Raw genomic sequence first — 9,933 nt, 5'->3', positions numbered from 1 at the left:
AGGATTCCAGTTGTCAGTGATTCTGGGGTGTCAGTAGTCAGTATAGTTTTAAGTGGTCGGCTGTGGGTCCCTCTCAGCTGTGCGGCGCCTTTTTCTGCCTTCACGGTCAGATGCTCCTTTCAGGTAACGCGTAACGTTAACCTGGACCGCCTCATCAGTGGATCCTGGGTTGCCGGGTCCTTCCGGATGGCTAATATAGAAAATACAGATCTGTCATTTAATTTGAATTGCATGAGGACAATAGGACATACACATCTAATTAAATCAAAAAAAAAAAATCCAACTTACTTTGAACAATGGTCTTCAGGAACATGTCTCTAAAACATGCTTTATCCCCTACACCAAGCTGAAAATCCAAAAAAGTGTTACAAATTACATTTCTCTGAAGCTTCTCATAAATAAATAAAAAATGTGAAAGGCTAAGGATTCAGACTGTAATATATGCAGTATACAATCTTAAATTTTACTTTATATCTAGGTCTACTAGATGTACAGGTAGCCCCAGTGGGAATTAAACCGACAACCACAGGTGCTGTTTGCAAGTTGTACCTAATTGCTCAGTGCAAGCAAACGTCTTCAACATTGTTTGTTGAACTTGCTTCACCTGCTCTTGAAGTAAGATTTTACAATTCGTATTTTTATATGTAATATTGTAGTGTTTATTATAAATGATTTATCTGTGCACTTCATTATTCTTTTAAAATTCATGTAGCCTTATAATCTTTAATCAAATACGTTACCCTTCCCTCCCCCTCGAAACGACTTCTCTTCTCTTCCGGTCATGTGCTATGGCGCGAGGGCGTGGCAACTCCCCTTAAACCGTGCTATGAGCAGAGATGGAGAAGAGGAGCGCTAGAGTAAAACCCTGCCCTCCGTTCAATATACTTTTTCACTTTTAAATACGTCACAACACTGGAGAAAAGTCGTTTGTAACTTCCGGTTCATGCCGACTTCAAATAGAAGCAATAGTTTCCAAGACAAAAAAACTTCACAAATAACATCACTTACTTGTACTCAAACTCTTGGCTCTGTGAAGTGGAGTCTGGATTACTGGGGAGAAACCTGGTTGCGAGAAAGAGGAAACAGAAATTTGAAAATCTAACAAATGGTATAGTTTAGTGGCAGGATCACAAATCCAGCATAACAGCAATAGATTTTACATACCAGTTCAGCATTTTCCTGGTTTTCTGGAATCGATGCATCTTTCTAGAGTTTTTTTTCTTGAGACTTCCAAGATTCTAGAGTAGGGAATAATGAATGAAAGAGTCAGTTATCCACAATAAACAGAAAATAAATTACACAGATGAAATACAGGAAAATCAAATACACAAGTCAGACCCATTTACCTGCTCCCTTCATGAACTTAAAATGATGTTTCTCCCAGGTGCTGTGTGGAGGTGTGCAGAGGATGGCTAAATTGTTGCCTTCGTCTTTTTGCTGAGGTTAAATGGGGGCCAATGGCACATGCTCTCGCTGAGCCACTCTTGCGGAACCACTGCAAATGGCAGATCCTCCTCGTTGATAAACTGAACAATGTGAACCATCTAAAATAGAAGAACATTTTGCATAAATTATACTTTGATTAATTTCCAGGCAAAATCAATAACATTAAAATGCTCACCCCTTCAAAAAACGAGTCATTTTCACAAGTGGATCAACAGAAAACCATGTTCAGACAAACACAATCATATACATTTACACACATATATACATATACACACATATATACATATATATATATATACACACACACATACATCGTTATTTTTGTAAGAAAACACCAAAAGTTAAACTTTCTAGATGTAAAGCTTTCTTTCTAGATGTAAAGCTTTGGCGATCTACTGTAGCTAGATACATTTCAACATGTCGAACATGCTTGAATTCAGTGAGTAAAAAAGGCGAAGCAACATGTGTTAGCTAACACTGTAAGTTAATCTAGACTAGCAGCATGGTTGTCGAATCAAACAAAACATCATTATGTTTAGTTAGAAAACAACACAAGTTATACTGATCAGTCTTTCTTGTTGTAAAGATTTTGCTAACGTTACCATTCCCACGTGGGCGGGAGAATTGTCCTTCAGGATTTGGTTACGTAAGTTAGTTAATTATTCGACTGACCAATACTATCTTAAACCACATACTGTAGTACTCACACTTGCATAAACATACGTAAATATAGTTAAAAGAAGAAAAGAAAAAACTAACGCCAGGAAGAAACTAAGTAACGTTAGCCTAACTAACGTTAGCTATGTCAGAAACATGACGAAAACTTTGTAAACAAGGCTAACTTACTAGCTTGACTAGTAAGGCAAGAACATATTTGAAAAAGCTGAACTAAAAATTTAAAAAATGAACATAATATTGCGTTACACAAAAAGGAAAAATGTACTTACTTTAAAGATCGTAGTCAATGACTAGATAGGATATCCTCTCCAAATACTGAAATCGTGTGACGAGTGGCCACTGTTGTGTTGGTAAATCTGCTTCCGTTTTTTAGGTACTGCCCCTCTCGGCCGGTGGAGGTACTTCTCTGTTTGTGCTTTAATACTTTCTTAAACATTTGTACAGATTGCAAAACTCGCAATTGCAAATTAATCCCTTACCTGTAAAAGGTAAAATAAAAATAAAAAAATCGAGCTTGTAAAAAAATGAAAGACATAAACGAAATTTCCTGGGGTGACAGAGAGACAAAATATTTCTAAATATTTCACTTTATCTTTCAGGTCAAAACAGGGATTTTCATGTTTATTATAAATATTACCATGGTTGCAAATTAATAAAAAAAATCTAAAGCATACCCAAGCTTTTGGCCAAGTTGCAGATGTCTTTCACTGTTCACTGATTTTAGGCATTGGTGAAAAGTCTAACTTCATCCATTTATTCTGCTAAATTGTTCATACCATGAATGAAATATTTATTTTAAAACCTAATCAGAATCAGAAAGATATTTATTGCCAAGTAAGTTTTACAAAAGGAATTCTTTTTGGACTATTTGTGCATCTCAATTGTGCATAAATCAAAGAAATGTAAAGAATTGTCACCTTAAGTGAATAAAATAATTCTATATATTTTACATAGGCCTATCACTGAATCGCTTCAGAGTTTCAACGTAATTTAAATGTATTTTCCTAAACCTTATCATGGAATCAGAATGAGTCAAATCTGTTATAAACCCTAATGACTTTGGAGCAACAACAATAACAAAATTTGATATAATTCACATAATAATTATAATCGCTTTAAATGTGAAAGTTAAAATGCTGTCAGTTCCACTCATGCCAATGACATGGCTGGTCGATTTCAATGCGGCTTGCCGCCAGCCGGCCGCGGTTCATTTAGACGGCGGCAACCGCCAGAGAGAATGAAGTCGGCGGCCCGGCGGCTGTTCGCCGGCGGCATCTCGCAAGAAATGGGAGTGACGTATTCGGCGGCAAACGTTTCATCTCCGCCAGCGGGGCGCACCTATAGCCGACAGTTTGGGGCCGGCGGCAAAAAGAAGCCGTGCCGATATTTTTTGCTATCTGGGGATATTGTCATTCAGAATCACAGATTATTATTTTTGGAAGTATGACCAACATAACAATTTTCACCGGGAAATGTCATCTGAACTAGTAAGAAACATTCACTTTTGTTCTGGGTCTGACATTGCAGTAAATCGCGCTGATTAAATCTAACAATTGCTTATAAATTATCATTTCACGCAAAACCGTGCAAAGTAGCTATACTATGTTCTCAAATTGTTAATGTTAACAACGTCAGCAAGCATTGCGTGACTACATCATGTAATGTCCTTCCGATATTATCCTTGTTTTCGCATGGGTCCGGTTGCAGTCTCTTTTTTTCTGTAGCCACTCCGAAGTCCGAACGAAGTCTTTTGCATGTTACAGCGGGTGAGTCTCTAGTTGTCACTGATGATGATCGTCGTTTGAACCTTTCTGGATCCGCCATCAAATTGATCAGTTCAATTATATCAAGTGCTGTGAGAAAAGGCTATAAATCTCTACCTCCAACATCCTCACACGCAATATAGCTTATACTAGCCGAGACTCCTTCTTTATGTGTACAGATGTGACGTAATGACGCAAAGACATGCTCGAATCTCCCGCGGAAATCCACCAGTACCACTAAAATTAAAAACATTATTACAAGCTTACCGTTTTGCATCGAGCTAAGGCAAGCAGATAGTTTTGAACACTGGCTGGTTATGTATTTTATCAAATATGTATTTTGGATAATTTTTAACCCAAAAAAAGCTACGGACAGCAGCTTTAAAATTCTGTTGTTACTTCTTTTGCTCTGAGCCAAGAATTTGTCTCAGACACCAAGCCTGTGTTTGAATACGCATATCTCCATTCTATAAAGTAGGTGAAAGCAGTATGTGAAATGATTGGTATGTCTGAATTCATAGTATTCATAAAACAGTATAGGCAAAAAAAGTATCCAGATGACCTAGTACTTATGCCATGATTCTGAAGTTCACATCCAATTACACTTTATGGACACTTTACTATCCATAAACCATGGGAGACTTGGCAATGCCAAAATGATGGCGGATGTACATTCATACAGCATTCATACTACACACATTCATGCTTGTTAATATTCATACTATACACATATGCATACTTTTGTAACAGTCGTGAAGTTCCTTATTAAATGTAGAATCTATTCAGACAGTATATGAGATTTCAGTTTCAGTAGATCAGTAGAGAAAGGGAAAAGACAGCTGAAGGCCCAAACAAAGGTGCAAACTCTGGCCAAAAGGTGCAAATATTATGTGAAATATTAATTTTTACATGGTCTGTCAGAAATGTGGGGATTGAAGATTCAGACTTGCATTCAAACTGCCTTTTAAAAAGAATACATTTTGTCTTTTGTAAGGCAAATATATAGGGAAATACGACAAATAAATGTTTGACATATAAAAATGTCAAAATAGCATGTGTGCATTAGGCATTAGTATAAATGTAGCCACATACAATTTTTTTTTTTTTTACTATGTTTCATTTAGTCATATGGTTTCTTGTTATCATTTTCCCCTGTCAAACTGAGTGTGTTGAGCTAATATTGTGCATGGGTGTCTTTTACAGTCGCAATACATTTGACCTGTCATTGGAACAGGTTAAAGAGAATGGACAGCAATTACACGCAAACCCACATGGTTTTTCAGGTTTATGATCCATGCTTTAGATTCTCATGGGGAGCATTAACACATGAATTATTATGCAAAGTTATTCAATAGATGCATAATTATGCAAAGTCATCTTAAATGACAGCCAAGTCTGTTGCTTCACGCTCATTGTTTTGCAAATGCGGCTGATGATTCCGTTATCTGTCTCTAGCTTAGCAACACCTGTTTAAGTGTAATTAAAACAAACTTTGACATGGGATTTTGACTGTGGCAATCAAGACAATCTGAAAGTGCGCTCAAAACTCGATAATGATGGTGTAATGACTGCCCAAAGATGAATTTCCAAACATGCATTTTCAAGCCTCGACAAAGCTTCTATCGCTCCTGCCTTACAGAGCGAGAGAATGAGCTGTAGAACAATTCACACAGCTTCGCTCTAGTTTAATGATTAAGTCTTTCTTTTACATGAGGCAGCAGGCTAAGACTAAGACTAAGAAGTCTTAGACAATGAGTCACTGTGAAATTGTTGGATTATGTTGGTTTTAAAGCTAATCTATTGTGATTCATCTTTTTGGCTTTTTCAGGCCATTCTCTGAATAATCAGTGGTGCTATATGTTAGGAATCCAAAATAAGTCAGCAAATCAGAAACTAGCTAAAAAACATTACATGCTAGACAGAATGTTGGGAATACACTCTTTCTATGACAACAATAACCATTAGGACGCTCTGCAAAATATTCTCAAACTAGATACACTAATTTTCAATTTCATCTTTTAAAACTATTATATCATCCTTGTTCACGGACACATGCAGTTGTTTCTCTACATAATCATTTTGTGTTGTCTACTGTGTTGTGTTTTAAATTGTATTTAATGTAATTGTTAACCTGTATGTATTTGGCTACTGCCATTGTAAATTGTTCTTAATGACTTGCCTGTAAAAATAAAGAACAAAAAAAAACACATATTGAGTATTACACTTTGTTATTTCAGGTGATCGGCTTTTCACAATGAGGTTGACATTTTGTTTCGTTAAATGTTGAGATGTTTTATAATATACAATGCACTTTCTCAACAACTAAAGTCATTTTCATCTACTAAAATGAGATGCAATTTTAGAGGAGCAAAACTAATGAATATAACATGCTGTAACATTGACTAAATGTATTAATATCATAAAAAAAAACAAAGCGATAAAGTTGTTAGAAGTTTAAATCAGATTTTCCTTACATGAGTTAATCATCTAATGCCACATGCCTTTTATTATCACCCGGCATCTGTCTTCATTACTTTGTAATGCCAATGCATTCTAATAATCTTTTTGTCAGCTTGAACAGAGTGAGAAATATGATCAGGGATTATATTCTAATCTGTATGAATCACTTGATTTTGTAAACAGTTAGGGAAATGCCTGATTAAATGTCCCTTTAATGAACCGCAGAAGCTAAACGCTGCTCGAAAATGCCATTTAATGTGGTATGCAAAGAGACCCAAAAGAACGGCATTTTAGCAAGTAACCCCGTGAACTTTCTTGGCTCTCTCATCAACTGCCGGCTACAAATGTAGTCCAAGTGTGAAACAGCATCTTTGAGCTTTCTGGGGGTGAAGCACAGTAAGCGAGAGCAGAAATAAAGAGAAGTTTGGTAATCCCACAGGCTAAACGGTAATGTAAATTAAATCCCACCTAATAGCTCATACCCAGCTCTCAAAGGGTCAAAGTCAATAACCTATTACATGGATTAAAAGAGACCCTCCATCTCACATATGGCTCTTCACCAGCCGACAAATAGCTTCTGATTTTTATTCATTGGTTTCTATCACAGGGAGATAGTTGGTAAAGAATGTGTCAGAATCAATCTACGGTCAGATACAGAGACTTAACGCATGCCAGTCTCATGCTGTTCATTTTAACACCAAACCCTCCACACAAGCACAGAGCGAGACAGAGAGCGAAAACTGAAGGGAGAGACCGAGAGAATTCCCATTCAGCTTACTGTCTTATGCAACCAACGGAGAACACAACAAGATCAGGCAGTTGGTGGAACACTGAAAAACACCTGGGGTGTTTTTAGTTCACTCAAACATAAAAAAAAAAGAAGATATTAAGCAGAATGTCCCAGCTGCTATTTTTTATATGACGAATACAACTGTGCTTAGACCCATTTAAATTCATTGTATGGAAAAGAGCAGCGTGAACATTTTATTTTTGTGTTCCACAGAAGATAAATATTTAAGAGTTTTTTTTAGCAGTTTAATTATATATGCTGAAAATCCAGCTTATAAGCGCTTGAAGGGTATTTGTTTTACATGAAGATGTAATGGGACAAGCCAGTGTTTGTAATGATGTAATGGGACAAGCCAAGACTTTTATTCAGCTTTGGTGCATTCAATTGAAAAGTAAAGACCATTAAAATGGTACAAAAATATTCCGTTTCAAACAAATACTGTTTGTTTAAACCTTTTATTCATGAGAGTATCCTGAAAAAAAAGTATTACAGATTCAACAAAAATGTTAAGTAGCACAACTGTTTTGAACATTGATCATAAGCACCAAATCAGCATATTATGAGAATGATTTCTGAAGGATCACGTGACACCGAAGTCTGGAGTAATGACTGCTGAAAATTCCACTTTGACATTACAGGCATACATTACACTTTAAAATATTTAAATAGAAAACTGTTATTTTAAATTGTTTTATTATCAAATAAATGCAGCCTTAGCGAGGATAAGAGATTTCTATCAAAAATCATTAAAAAAAAATCTTACTGAGCCCAAACTTTTGAATACTAGTGTACATACAAATAAATCCAATTCATATATGCAATATTTTACAGAATAATTATCATCACTGCCGTCTTCCACCTGGCTGTATGAGTGACTACGCAAGGAGCAAATTTCCAGGTTGGCAGAATGACAGCTCCATATCTGGGAATTCATTGACATCCAAACACAGACTTTTCAGCAGGATATACGCCACATTTACACAATGAAACAGTTTGAATGGAAACAAGACTCCATCAGACACCCCATGAGGACAGTTCTACCCGGTGTGTTTGTTTTCTTTAGTATCATCCCAGACAGCAACATAGTGTCGGCCCAGATCCGGCCCACATCTGGGACGTACATTTAGTAGAGGTATTAATTCATCAGAATTCTTGTGAAAGTAGGACAGTGCTCTTCAATATTACAAAATTATTTTCTACCTGGGTAAAAGCTTCCAGTAATTACAAAGCCTCTCAGACACAAACACAATATTGGGCTCCTGTAACTGTTTTATTGCACAAACAATATACTTCATTTGTGCAAACAGTTCATTGTCCACTGGGCTTGTAGTGGCCGATAATTGATTCATGTGGGTGATTTTCTTAAATGACTCACTGCTCTTCTGGGAAAGGTGCTACTATGGGCTAATTAAAGGAGGTGATTATTGCATTGCTACAATGGGATAGTCAGGTTGGGAAAGGGTTGCAGAGCACGCAAAGGTTAATGATTATCTTCTCCAACACTATAATGAGATCACTAATCACCTGAGGCAAGGAGAACTTCAATACCCTCTCACAACTAATGTAAGTTATCTTGCTGAATCCAAATATCTTATCAAACAAACAAACTATCCACAACTAGCTTGATGTAAACATGTTCTTTGTCATTATCAGCTCTACATTTAGGTGCGTTTATGTTCACAAGAGATTTTGCTCCATGAGGGGTATAATGTATCCTGACATTCTGTTTGTGACTGTCTGATGCTTATGTGAAATGAGATTAAAGCCACAGGATAAAAAAAAAAAGATGGAAGTAGGAAACAGAAAGGAGGAAAGTGTTCCTTCCCTCCGTCTCAATCCTTCAAGCAGGAACTTCTCGGCAGAGTTGTGTCGACAGGAAAATAAAGTGCATTGATACATTTGAGTGAGAGAGGTGCCTGAAATAACAATCAAGCTTTGCTGACAGCCATCCACTTTTCTACCTGTAAACATGCACATCAGAGTCCAGATAGAACAAGCAACAGTGGGGCTCAATGTCTTGACATAATCAACGCTGCACAGAAAGAAGGAGAGAGAGAGAGGAAAACGGTAGAAAGGTAGAGAGAATGCTCATTTTTGAATTTGGTAATGCTCAGAAATTGATTTTCCTTCGTGAAATGTCAGCAAAGAGCAGTCGGATTTGGGCAACCATGAGCGGAACTCGAATACTGGCACAGTTTCACAACCGCACTCGTAAGCCAAAGGAAATGACAGGCCCCATTCGCCAACATCCCTCATAAATTGACACGACAAATAAGCTGGAAAATGAGAATAAAAATTCAAAGCTCGGAGCATTAGCTGGGGTTTGAGCTGGAGTAAGAGCGCAAGATAGGAACCCTGGGGTTTGGAGATGGATGTAGACCACTGAATGGGAGAATGTACCTTAGCGATTTCTACCTGCTGGGTCAGCTGGCAGGAGAAGTTCTGTTTATCCCGTTTCCTCAACAGCCCCACCACGACTAGAGCAGCAGGACTCTCTAAACTACCATTGCACAGATAGAGCATGTAGCCTACAGCCTTGGTGCTGTGTGGCCTTGCCTACTATATGGCCTAATGGAGCAGGAGAGCTAGAAGATTCGTAAATGACAGACAAATATATATATATATATATATATATATACACTGATTAAAAAACTAGCTTAAAAAACACGGTGCCAACTTAAATACATATATACAGATACCATATATACGCACTACCATTCAATTTTTCTTACAATTCCATTTTTTTTTTAAATAATACTTTTATTCAGCAAGGATGCATTAATGTGATAAAAAAGG

General features: G+C 37.0%; 1 long non-coding RNA gene across 1 annotated transcript; it reads right to left on the bottom strand.

The window, feature by feature from the left end:
• Positions 1-898: 898 nt before the first annotated feature.
• LOC130091744 (uncharacterized) lies at positions 899-1,526 on the bottom strand. Its single transcript, XR_008807857.1, has 3 exons — positions 1,347-1,526; positions 1,165-1,238; positions 899-1,062 (listed from the first exon to the last, which is right to left on the bottom strand). It is a non-coding gene; the product is annotated as an uncharacterized LOC130091744 (long non-coding RNA).
• Positions 1,527-9,933: the final 8,407 nt, after the last annotated feature.

This window comes from Rhinichthys klamathensis, unplaced genomic scaffold (assembly GCF_029890125.1).
Source record: "Rhinichthys klamathensis goyatoka isolate OS25496 unplaced genomic scaffold, OSU_Roscu_1.1 h1tg000170l_1, whole genome shotgun sequence".
NCBI classification, from domain to species: domain Eukaryota; kingdom Metazoa; phylum Chordata; class Actinopteri; order Cypriniformes; family Leuciscidae; genus Rhinichthys; species Rhinichthys klamathensis.
This window is presented reverse-complemented; position numbering and strand designations above follow the sequence as displayed.